This window comes from Schistocerca piceifrons, chromosome 7 (genome assembly GCF_021461385.2).
Source record: "Schistocerca piceifrons isolate TAMUIC-IGC-003096 chromosome 7, iqSchPice1.1, whole genome shotgun sequence".
Taxonomy (NCBI): domain Eukaryota; kingdom Metazoa; phylum Arthropoda; class Insecta; order Orthoptera; family Acrididae; genus Schistocerca; species Schistocerca piceifrons.
The window spans coordinates 282487257-282500246 of NC_060144.1; the positions used below are offsets into that span (position 1 = coordinate 282487257).

The window sequence follows — 12990 nt, forward strand, 5'->3', positions numbered from 1 at the left end:
CTTTTCGTTACTTTTCTGCCAACTAGGATATTTAAGACAATAATTACATTTTTGTAAATTTTTCAATTCAAGTGTATTAGTACTGTTTTGCGTAATATCTACAATTTGGCTTTCTGATATGTTGCGGAAAGTGGCCAAGAGAAAATCTGCCAGTCTGCAGCTAGTTGCGGAGTTCGGGTGCTGTTGGTCAGGGAAATTTTCGGGAAGTTGCGCAGCTGTGGTGCTGAAACAGGTAAAACTCGCTGAGATCGTCTGAGCCGTAATTACCTGGTCGAAGGGGTATGTCCCAATTATTATGGAAATAGCGTCCGCAGAAGTGGTAATGTATGCGGCTGTTAATCGCAGTGGTTCTGAGCCGAAAACAGTTTGCATGCGACAGTATACGCTACCTAAGATGTTCCAAAAAGCCGCGCATAAAAATAACATTTTTCCCGGGCTCTTAGGCCAGGTTCTGTTGGTGATCAAAAGGCAGGGACCACATTTTTGGATAGCCCTCGGACTACGGACCATTTGTATACCCAATATAACGACCGTCCTACTGTAACTATCCTTCGGCCCCTCTCGCCGACGGTTCGTGTCCTCCCTCGGGCATTGGTATAAGTGTTGTTCTTAGCATAAGTTAGTTTAAGTAGTGTGTAAGTCTGGGGACTGATGACCTTAGCAGTTTGGTCCCTTAGCAAATCACACACATTTGAAGAGGATCAAAATTTGAATATTACACACTTCCTCCATCTTAGGCAAATGGAGAAAATCAGTTGGTTCTTTTTGCATTGGATGCGGTCTACGGCGCGCCTTAAGGGGCCCATGTAAGCTTCTTTAGCTTATTAGCGGTTCTTGAGAAAACCAGAAAACTTGGTGTTTGGTTACCAAAGCCGAGCCGCTGATTCTAAGACGGCTATGCACAACAAATGGCTGTAATTTCTTCGATTAATTCCTAAGATCCCTATCTAGAACAACCTAGAAAAATTTTCTTGATATTTTCATCCAGTCCGAGATAGAGAGGTTTAAAGTTACCCTACTTGTAAACGTCAAATACGTAGTTATTATAAGGGTTCTAGGAAACCCATGTTGTAGTACCGAAGTACTTGCAAAATTTGTGTGCACACGATATCTGGTCTGAGGTGCAAAATTGTGTAATTTTCCGTTATTTCAATTTCACGTAAGCTAAGTATCAAAATTTTACTGACCAATTAATTCTTTTCATTTGGATGACATGCCCTGCTGTAGGGAAAAGAAAGGAACCAGCAGAAAAATTCTTGTATCGGAACACTAAAACGGCTGACATGTTTCTGTTTTAAAAGACTGAATACTGGGGTACCAGGTGCCTCATTCTACCTTCCTCAGCATCTTTCCAAATTCACCCAAAGATTTTGGAAAGCGAACATATAGCAGTTTTTATTCTGATAGAGGAGAAGACAGTGGCAGTGGGAAAAACAAGGTAAAGTAATATATACAGGGAGACAGTGAACAGTGGTTGTAGTGCAGAAAGAGCGAAGGAACCAATGGCATTGTGAGAGAAAGAGAAGAACACAGTGGCAGTGAAATTTAGCTGACAGTGAAAGAGCAGTGCTAGGAAAAGAGTGAAGGAGACAGTGCCAGCGGAAGAGGAATAAAGAGACTGTAAGGTGGAAGGGACTGAGAGCCAGTGATAATGAGAGATAGAGTCTATGATAATGACAACGACGAAGAGAGAAATAGTGATAGTGGGAAGAAACAGCAGCTGTGGAACGGAATGAATAGCCAGTAGCAGTACGAGAGAGCAAGGGGGAGATAGTAACAATGAGTGACGACAGTGACAGAAAAAAGGAGGCTATGGTTGTGAGGCAGGAGATAGAAAAACACAAGGAGATAATGGCAATGAATTGGGCTGACTGAGTGATTGAGAATTAGCAAGTGGAAGTTGACGCGTGTGACTGACTTACAGCGATGGAGTATAGTTGGAGCCACGATCGATGGCGGTCGAGTTTAGACTTGTTCTGCGCATTTACGTCACGTACTCTCCAACGGCCAGTGAGGGCTCAGTAGTGTTCCGGGAGAACGGAATTGTTTAGCGAATTTCGAGTCCATTTGTTGCGAGTTTTCATCGCTGACTGTGGCGGTAAATGATAAATTCTGCAAAAGCAAGCGAGAGACATAATTTGCAAGCTATACGCTTTCTTCAAGCGGAAAGCACGCGCAGCAACTGCACCGCGTGCAGCAACTGGCGCTTGAAATCGTCAACAATGCAATGCCCGTCTGTGCCTCGATACGTGCGAACCGCCATCGTTCGTGGATCGGACTTTAGTGGGTGTGATCGAGTTACAGTTACGAGAGCTTGCAAGAGTGAGAGCTGAGTTGAACGACAGGGCACAAATATGTTCTCTAGGTAAAATATTTGAGAAAGGTTTTTGAGGTGCTGAAGAAGGTAGAATGAGACAGCTCGTAGCACACTTTTCAATCAGTCTTATAATTGACAGGAGCATATTTGCCCTTTTTCTGCTCCGACAGTAGAATTTTTACGCTGGTAATACATATTCGAGTGCACTGGCTAGCAACAGAAACGGCAACGCAGTCGCGGGGAGAAGAGCGTCATCACTCTCACACCACGTGTGTGGTTCGTGAGCGACGAAATGCAACTGTTCTCTCTTGTTAAGTGGCCAATAAAATCTTTAGTTTAATTGTGCAACTATCTATCTCAGTCAAGATCTGAACTATAGATTTGTAGGCTACATTCAGTTCTGAGCTCAGTCTCTGTTACGTCAGTTCTGGCGTTCCGTCTGACAGTGGGTGACAGAAAAGCGAGAACTGCAGTGACAAAGGCGCTCAGGTTGACGCCATGTCCCTCGACTTCAGGAAAGCCTTTTGACACCATCTCGCACCGCCGTCTAGCCTACCAGCCTACCCAGTATCGGACCAGCTTTGAGAGTGGATTCGAGACTTCCTTGCAGATACAACTCACCACGTCGCTCTTAACGGAACAAAATCGACGGATGTAAAGATAATTTCGGTGATACCCTAGGGAAGTGTGCTGGAACTGTTGCTGTTTACAATGTATATAAAAGATCTAGAAGAAAGCGTTGAAAGTTCTATAAGACTGTTCGCAGATGATGGTGTCGCCTGTAACTAAACAACAACGAGCGAAGACAGTATCGTTTTGCATAATGACCTGCAGAGGGTTGATGAACGGTGTAGGCTCTGGCAGTTGACCCTGAACAATCATAAAGATAACCTATTGCCGCATACGTAGGAAAAGAAATGCACTACTGTACAACTACACTACGGATAACAAACTGCGGGAAACATCTACCGCAAAGCATCTGGGAGTAACCAACTGACCTTAAGTGCAATGACCACGTAAAAAAAAATAGCAAAAAAATCAGTTGCGTGACTGAGATTCGTAGTAAGAATTTTAGGGAAATGTAATTCATCCACCAAAAAAATGAATGGCGCTTGTTCGACCGCTTCTTGAGTATTGTCCGTCAGTATGCGACCATTAACAGGTTGGACTGATAGAAGAAACAGATGTCCAACAAAAAGCGGTGCATTTCGCCACGGTATAGTTTAGTTGGATCGAGAGCGTTACAGCGATGTTCAACAAGAAGCACTGGCAGACGCTACAAGAGAGGCGTTGAGCATCACAGAAAGGCGTACTATCGAAATTTCGAGAGAGTACCTTCCGGGAACAATCGAACAATATATTACTCCCTCCCACATATATCTCACGAAATGACCACAATGAGACAATTCCAAAAATTAGAGCTAAGACAGAGGCTTACCGACAATCATCCTTCCCACGCGCCATTAGCAATGGGAACAGGGAAGGGGGTTTCAGTGGTATCAGAACTACTCTCCGCCACGCACCGTGAGGTGGCTAGCGGAGTACTGAAGTATATGTAGATGTTGGGTGGTTGCAGATTTGTTTGTTGGCTGACCTTCCATGTTTTGAGATTACATGCAATCCTTTTCTCGTGTGCGTGATCATGTCTACCGAAAACACAAAAGCCGATCGAGGTTCCGGAAAGCTCCCTTCCCTCTCGTCCCGCCCCCTCTTTTTTTTCGTAGCTTCCTTCTTATACCCGAACATTTCTCTCATTTCAGGCTCATTACTACGCCCTAAATCAGCGCGAAAGAAGATACATTTAGAGTTGGAACAGCATGAGTCATCATATTGCGTTTCGAAGGAATATTCAACAGTTCACTTTTCATATCCCTTTCATAATCCGAATCAGTAAAATGTATTGAGCACACACGAACAATTTCAACTGAAAGATAATCTGCATGTTTACAAACATTCATCCATTTTCGTTTCGTCTAATTGTTTTTAGAAAGTGTATGAAACATTATTCCTATATTACTGTTCTGCTGTTGTTAGTAACCCTGGCGATCGCGCAGCAAGCAATTATTTTTCACGTAAAAACTTATTCTAAAGATTTCCTCAGTATACAGGATGAGTCAAAAAGGACTTTACAGCTTTGGAACAATATGGAAATTTACTGACATAACTTCCAGATTCGGTAGAAATGTCAGTTTTTTGCAAACAACCTCGACTTTCACATAAAAGAATTAAGTGTCATATTGGTTCGATATGACTACAGTTTGCGATGCGTAAAACATCCCAATTCGGGAGGACGACGGTTCAATCCCGTCTCCGGCCATCCTGATTTAGGTTTTCCGTGATTTCCCTAAATCGCTTCAGGCAAATGCCGGGATGGTTCCTTTGAAAGGGCACGGCCGATTTCCTTCCCCATCCTTCCCTCGCCCGAACTTGCGCTCCGTCTCTAATGACCTCGTTGTCAACGGGACGTTAAACACTAATATCCTCCTCCTCCTTAAAACATCCCACAGGTAATCAGTTCTTTCTACACTCTTTGCAGCAAATCGGGCGTAAATTGAGCAACGCTAGCGTAGATTCGATTTTTCAGGTCGACGAAATTGTTCGGCAGGGGAGGGATCTCTAATGAAATCCCAGAGAAAGAAATCCAGTGGTGTGAAGTCTGGGAAACGAGGTGGCCATGCGGTTGACTCTTCATGGCCAATCCACCGATCTCGGAAGTGATTATCGAGGAAACATCGAACTTCCGTGAGGAAATGAGGTGGTGCACCGTCTTGCTTGTAGTGAACCATCCCATCTCGGTTGTCCACATCGATATGTGGAATTAAAAAGTTTTCAAGCACATCCAGATACGTAATACCAGAGACAGTTTTCTCCATGAAAAAGATGGGGCCCTACACTCTCAGTTTGCTAAGGGCTGTCACAAATGTGTTCCAGAATTGCATGTGGGTCTTCGCTACGTCGTGTTATGCCCTGGTGGGTGTTCACCATGCTACTGATATGAAATGTTGACTCATTGCTGAGGATTATTGTGTTCAGGAATGTCTTGTCGTCCTCTATCCGATGCAACATTTCCGCACAGAATTCCCTGCGAGCATCGCTAATGTACTACGCCATGGTGAATCTGTATGGCTTCAAGTGTAAACAGTCTTTTGTGGAATGACAGTCTCACGAGAAGCATTGATTTTTGTGGACTGCGTGCAAAGCTTTCCCTGACCTGTTCGACATAATCATCAACAAGCGGGCGTTATGGTGATTTATCATATCTCAGTGAACAAACCGTCTCAACAAAGTTCTTGTGCCAAGAATGAGTGGTAGGTGTGCTTGGAGTTCTTTAGCGTATTCGCTGAGAAATTTACGCCAGACAGTTTTTGTAGAGTTCGTTTCATAAATCAAAACACACAGAGAACACTCCACACACCAGTGAAAGTAGCTATTTTAGTTGTGCAGTACGCTGGTGGTTGTTTGCTACAAAGTGAAATATCTACCGATTCTGTAAGTTATCTCAATAAATTTCTTTATCATCCCAAAGCTGTAAAGTCCTTTTTGACTCATCCTGTACTTATCACTATTGGTTCACGTCCTACTTTAAGAACAGACAGCATAAGGTCATCCTCTACAGTTACTGAAAGGGCTGTGATGTGGGCCGATAGCTTGGCAGTAAAGGATGTGTACACCGTTGGCACAGTTACAAATAGCGTAGTTCAAGAGACAGGTTCATGGCTTGCAGAAAATAAGCTAACGCTAAATCACAGTAAGACTCAGTTTTTGCAGTTTCTAACACTCAATTCACCAAAACCTGTCGTTCTAATTACGCAGAATGGTCATGTGATCAGTGAGACTGAACTGTTCAAATATCTAGTTGCTCAGATATTTTATGTCTTGGAAAGCTTTTGTTCAGGATCTTGCTCTGAGACTGATGGTGCCATTTTTACTATTAGTAAAGTGAGGTAAGTGATTGTTCGATGCGAAAAGTAGACTATTTTCTTCAGTTGAAACTTCAGGTTTGAGAAGCCGTGGTCGATGTATAAAATTTCCACCTGACGTTTCGTCTCCATCTACGGACGACCTCAAAAGATGTCTCCCGCAGATGGAGACGAAACGTCAGGTGGAAATTTTATACATCGACGACGGCCTCTCAACCCGGAAGTTTCAACTGAAGACAACACCAGCCGTGAAAGCCTACATTGCATGAGTAGACTATTTTGTTTATTTTCATTGGATTATGACCTAAGATGGGTTTTTTCCCCCTCAGAAACAGACGATTGGGGGCAATAAGTGGTGCAAGTTCGCGAATCTCTTGTCAAGCCGTGTTCATTAGTCTGGGTATTCTGACATTGGTTTCTCAATGTATACACATACATTCTTTAAAGACGTTTCTTCTTTGCAAAATCAGCTTGTTCCCAAGAATTAGCAGCATTCACTCAGTTAATACTACTAGGCAGAAATTCAATCTGCATTTGGATCGCGCCACCTTGACTCTTGTGTAGAAAGGTGTGTAGTATTCTGCTGCATCTTTTTTCAGTAAGCTACCACAAAAATTCAAAAATCTTAGCAGTAATCAACGCGCTTTCGAATCCGAACTGAAGGGTTCCCTCATGGATCAATCCTTCTACTCTGTCGAGGAGTTCCTTGAAAAATTAAACTAAATCTTGTGTTACGTTGTTGACTGCGTTTACATATACTGATAGCTTGTCATCTTTTTAAGTTTCATAAACATTTTGTTTTATCTATTATCACTTTTCTGTTATAATTTCATGTACCATGGAGACTTGCTCCTCAATTTGGTTCTACGTAACTACACGCGTAAAATAAAACATAATATGATTACTGTGAACACTGTACTCAGTCGGCTTTTACTAATAAAATTTCACTCATAAACGCAATTACCACGCAATACGTTATGGCAATTGAGGACTGCTGAGCACTGGTTGTGTTCACGTTGACGTCTGCGGCACAGCTTGCTACTGGGCATACAGCTCATGATCCCTACCGTGTACTCTACACTCATGCTCTTAAATTAAGGATAACTGCAGAATGTGGTGCCACACAACGTGGCACTACACAAAACCTCTAATAGCGTAGGCACATACGGAACACGCACGACACAGATCACTAAGTCCACGGTATTGGTGATCAGTGGAGAAAACCGTCCCGAAACACATGTGCTACAAAAGCCCACTGTTTCCTGCCCATGTACCCCGACATCAATATGTGATATGATCACCATGCACACGTACACAGGCCTCACAACGGGTTGACATACTCCGGATCAGGTGGTCGAGCAGCTGCCCATTCTTGCACCAGTGCCTCTCGGAGCTCCTGAAGTGTCGTAGGGGTTTGAAGAGGTGCAGCGATACGTTGACCGAGAGCATCCCAGACGTGCTCAATGGGGTTTAGGTCTGGAGAACAGGCAGGCCACTCCATTCACCTGATATCTTCTGTTTCGAGGTACTCCTCCACGATGGCTGCTCTGTGGGGCCCTGCGTTGTCATCCATCAGGAGGAAAAGGCGGACATACTGGTGCAAAATAACGTCCCGATACACCTGACCTGTTACAGTTCCTCTATCAAAGACTTGCAGGGGTGAACGTCCACCAATCATAATCCCACCCCACACCATCAAACCACGACCTCCATACAGGTCCCTTTCAAGGACATTAAGGGGTTGGTAACTGGTTCCTGGTTCACGCCAGATGAAAACCCGGCGAGAATCACTGTTCAGACTATACCTGGCCTCGTCCGTGAACATAACCTGGGACCACTGTTCCAATGACCATATACTGTGTTCTTGACACCAGGCTTTAAGAACTCTTCTGTGACCAGGAGTCAGTGGAATGAACCTTGCAGGTCTCCGGGCGAATAAACGATGTCTGTTCAGTCGTCTGTAGGTGTCTGGAATCAACTGTTCCGGTGGCTATGGTAAGGTGCCGAGCAAGGCTATCTGCAGTACTCCGTGGCCGCCTGCGGGCACTGATGGTAAGATATCAGTCTTCTTGTGGTGTTGTACACTGTGGGCGTCCCGTACTGTAGCGCCTGGACACGTTTCTTGTCTGCTGGAATCGTTGCTATAATCTTGAGATTACATTTTGTGGCACACGGAGGGCCCGTGCTACGACCTTCTGTGTTTGACCAGCCTCCAGTCGCCCTAATATTCTACCCCTCATAACGTAACCAATATGTGTTCTTTGTGCCATTTTCAACACACAGTCACCATTAGCACGTCTGAAAACGTCTGCACCGTACTCTGATATGCACCAACACACCTCTGAGTATGTGGACTGCTGCCAGCGCCACCGTGCGATAACCGCAGGTCAAATGCACCGCATGGTCATACCCCGAGGTGATTTAAACCCGCAAACCGCCCACCAAAGCGTTGTTTCACCATGTATCAGTATTATCCTTAATTTATGAGCATGAGTGTAGTAACCGTACTTGTATTCTTGCGTTTAGGTCGCGACGAGGTGCTTAAATTATTGCAGTGAAGATGGAGGCAGGCAGGCTGGAAGGAGAATTTGTACACGTCTAGTCGGGATGAGAAGAGACAGCAAAATGCATCGCGGCAGTGACGAATATTCAAAAACAAATGGTTCAAATGGCTCTGAGCACTATGGGACTCAACTGCTGAGGTCATTAGTCCCCTAGAACTTAGAACTAGTTAAGCCTAACTAACCTAAGGACATCACAAACATCCATGCCCGAGGCAGGATTCGAACCTGCGACCGTAGCGGTCTTGCGGTTCCAGACTGCAGCGTCTTTAACCGCACGGCCACTTCGGCCGGCAGTGACGAATATTGTCGGGTGTTACGTGCGCGGTGGTGGGCGGCGCTGTGGCGGGGTCCGGGTGGGAGGTGGGCGGCGCCGGTGACCGGCGGCTGCAGCGGCAGAGGGGCGGGACCTGCGGTGGGCGACGATCCGAAGGTCGGCGGCAGTCCGCAACGGGCCGCCGCCACGCCGCCAGGGCACCGGGCAACAGGTAGGTACCGGAGCGCCGCCGCTACCAGTTGCCCACCCCCCACTTGCTGCTAGGACAGATGCAGGCGCGCTGCACAGCGCTCGCTCGTGCCGTCGCGGGAATTGGAGGCCGTGGAATGCAAGCCCTAGCTGTCAAAGCTACTCTTGCTGTAGCATCTCATCAAGCCACTGCCGAGCAATCCACTAACATCCGTTCTACATGTTGCCACTAAATTAGGGATGGGAAACACCGACCGGCTAACATCGAAACCGTTATTTTAGTTCTGAATAACCGGTATTTTTCCCTGTTCCTTTGGACTCGGTTGTAAAACGTCTTTTTATTATTATTTTTTTACTATTAGTGGGTAAAAACAGTTACATCACTTTGTCATAGCAGTGGTGCTAAAATGTTTGGTATTTAAATAAAACTTTTTTTTCAAAAAGAGTAACGTTTGCTCGTATAATTTCCATTTCTTTGAAATGTTGAGCTATTATAGAAAACGAAATAAAAACGATCAGAGATATTTAATAACAACGCCGACAGAAACGAGGATCAAAGACATGACATTATAATCGATACAGCATTATTAAGACTGTTCTGTACCTCTTGTCCTTTTCCACCCAGAAGCAGCGAGCCTTTCGTTTTTTTGGAAGCGTTTAGAAGGTGTATGTCAGGCTTGTCAATTTAGCCTAAAAATGTCACCACTGATTTGAAGTTCTGTGGCTTACGAAGGATTGTATCACCTTGGAATTCTATTGTTTCTGATGAAAGAAGTCGACTTAAAAGCCAACACATTGTAGAAGAGTACTTACGAACTGGACAATGAATATCGGCCATTAGCTCAATTCATTACTGAAATTTTAACTGTTGCCAAATTGTTATTCCTGGTAAATGTTCTATTTTGCCTACAATATAACTTGTTCATTTAAAATTTTTGAAACAGCGTTTTTAGTTCTCTCATCAAAAAATCAATTGTATTCAAATTTCTGTTAAAAAGTGAATACAGATACTTGACCACACAGCCGGTTTTTCGTTCGAAATAATGAAAGAAAAGGATCGATTCTTATTTGTCTGCTATTTTTATGAAACAATAAAAGAGAAAGGAAATTAAAGCACCAGCAATAAATGAAAAACTTAATAGTTCATTCATTGTCTGTTATAAAATAGAAAGTAGCTTACCTGCTGCTTGTGTCTACATAGTACGCCTTTATCTATTGATGACCTTTGGACACGAAAGATACAGTCCTCCAATCTCAGTTTTCATACTTTACGGCTGGCTTTGCTGGTAATGCTCAAATAATAGTATGATCCTCGACTACAAAGTGATATCTGAACAGAGTTTAAAAAAATTAGAATCAATAGCAGAATACTGCTGAATTTTTTTATAGTGTTCAAATCCTCATAACTCTTGGAGAAAAGGAACGAACAGTATATGGGCTAAGTTTTCTTTTGTTTACCTGTTTTACTTGATATTTTGATTCGACGTATCTCGAAACTTGTGATAAAAAAGCCTCAGAGAGACTTAGAAATTTTCTGTTCGATGTGTACGTCTGTTACAAGAAATAACAACAATAAAATACCGAAAATCGGTTATTTCTTACCCCTTTTATTTTTAGTGAGTTTAACAGTCAGATTAAACTGGAGATGAAGAAAAGCTGATGTAGCCGAAAACCCGTTGTTTCAGCGACAATTCTTGTAGAATTTTAGAACATGTTTTTTGCTCGCGTATCATGTCATTTCTGGAAACCCAGAATCTACTATGTAGGAATCAACATGGATTCCGGAAACAGCGATCGTGTGAGACCCAACTCGCTTTATTTGTTCATGAGACCCAGAAAATATTAGATACAGGCTCCCAGGTAGATGCTATTTTTCTTGACTTCCGGAAGGCGTTCGATACAGTTCCGCACTGTCGCCTGATAAACAAAGTAAGAGCCTACGGAATATCAGACCAGCTGTGTGGCTGGATTGAAGAGTTTTTAGCAAACAGAACACAGCATGTTGTTATCAATGGAGAGACGTCTACAGACGTTAAAGTAACCTCTGGCGTGCCACAGGGGAGTGTTATGGGACCATTGCTTTTCACAATATATATAAATGACTTAGTAGATAGTGTCGGAAGTTCCATGCGGCTTTTCGCGGATGATGCTGTAGTATACAGAGAAGTTGCTGCATTAGAAAATTGTAGCGAAATACAGGAAGATCTGCAGCGGATAGGCACTTGGTGCAGGGAGTGGCAACTGACCCTTAACATAGACAAATGTAATATATTGCGAATACATAGAAAGAAGGATCCTTTATTGTATGATTATATGATAGCGGAACAAACACTGGTAGCAGTTACTTCTGTAAAATATCTGGGAGTATGCGTACGGAACGATTTGAAGTGGAATGATCATATAAAACTAATTGTTGGTAAGGCGGGTACCAGGTTGAGATTCATTGGGAGAGTGCTTAGAAAATGTAGTCCATCAACAAAGGAGGTGGCTTACAAAACACTCGTTCGACCTATACTTGAGTGTTGCTCATCAGTGTGGGATCCGTACCAGGTCGGGTTGACGGAGGAGATAGAGAAGATCCAAAGAAGAGCGGCGCGTTTCGTCACTGGGTTATTTGGTAACCGTGATAGCGTTACGGAGATGTTTAATAAACTCAAGTGGCAGACTCTGCAAGAGAGGCGCTCTGCATCGCGGTGTAGCTTGCTCGCCAGGTTTCGAGAGGGTGCGTTTCTGGATGAGGTATCGAATATATTGCTTCCCCCTACTTATACTTCCCGAGGAGATCACGAATGTAAAATTAGAGAGATTAGAGCGCGCACGGAGGCTTTCAGACAGTCGTTCTTCCCGCGAACCATACGCGACTGGAACAGGAAAGGGAGGTAATGACAGTGGCACGTAAAGTGCCCTCCGCCACACACCGTTGGGTGGCTTGCGGAGTATCAATGTAGATGTAGATGTAGAACCGCCATCCCTACACTAAAACCACCGACATATGGGACGAGGCAGCTAGCGTCGACGTGCACGAAGACGATACATCCAATGTCACGAGACATAGCGCCATCGGCACACAGGATGATCTAGTTAACGTGATTTTGTGGTCTCAGCGCTACAGCGGCAGTGTTGGTTTTATTTGGCCCGCAAACAATACAGTATGTTCATGAAAATGGCGCACGTAAAATTCGTGCGTTAGTGCTGTTAAAACGCACATTTCCTCCCTCATCCATTTGTTCGATCTGTAGTATACATAAATAAAAACTTTAATGTCCATGAACTTGCAATAAGACAAAAAGGAACAACACATGTCCAATCAGTAAGGACATCAGCTTATAAAATTTTACCAAATCGAACAAATTCACTCTTGAGACAGAGAACGCACTTATATTTACACAACACCAACTAGTACAGGAACTATTTCTATTAATTTCGTAAGAAAAGCCCGTTAGCTTTTGGAAAACGTGATGGCGAAAAAAAGTCGATATGACAGGACTCCAACCTTATACCAACCTAACCTCCATTCCGCAACATGGAGCCCCTGCTCACTACACTCTTTTTATAGGGCTCCTTACCTTCTCTTCCAGCCCCTCCTTTCACTCACCTTAAATTATCTCTTCAACCAGGCCTCTGTGCCTTTTACCTTGTTTGTTAAAACATGATAATTCTCCTGATAAACAGCAGAAAAAATTAACGTAAATATTAATTTGATGTGGCATCTTCTTTCTTTTTCGT

General features: G+C 43.7%; 1 long non-coding RNA gene across 1 annotated transcript in view; it reads left to right on the plus strand.

Moving 5' to 3' along the window:
* The first annotated feature begins 9249 nt into the window (after nucleotides 1–9249).
* Nucleotides 9250–12990, plus strand: part of LOC124804615 — a 71505-nt gene continuing 67764 nt past the window's right edge. The window contains exon 1 of the long non-coding RNA XR_007017355.1: nucleotides 9250–9286. This is a non-coding gene — a long non-coding RNA (uncharacterized LOC124804615). The remainder of the gene's footprint in view (nucleotides 9287–12990) is intronic.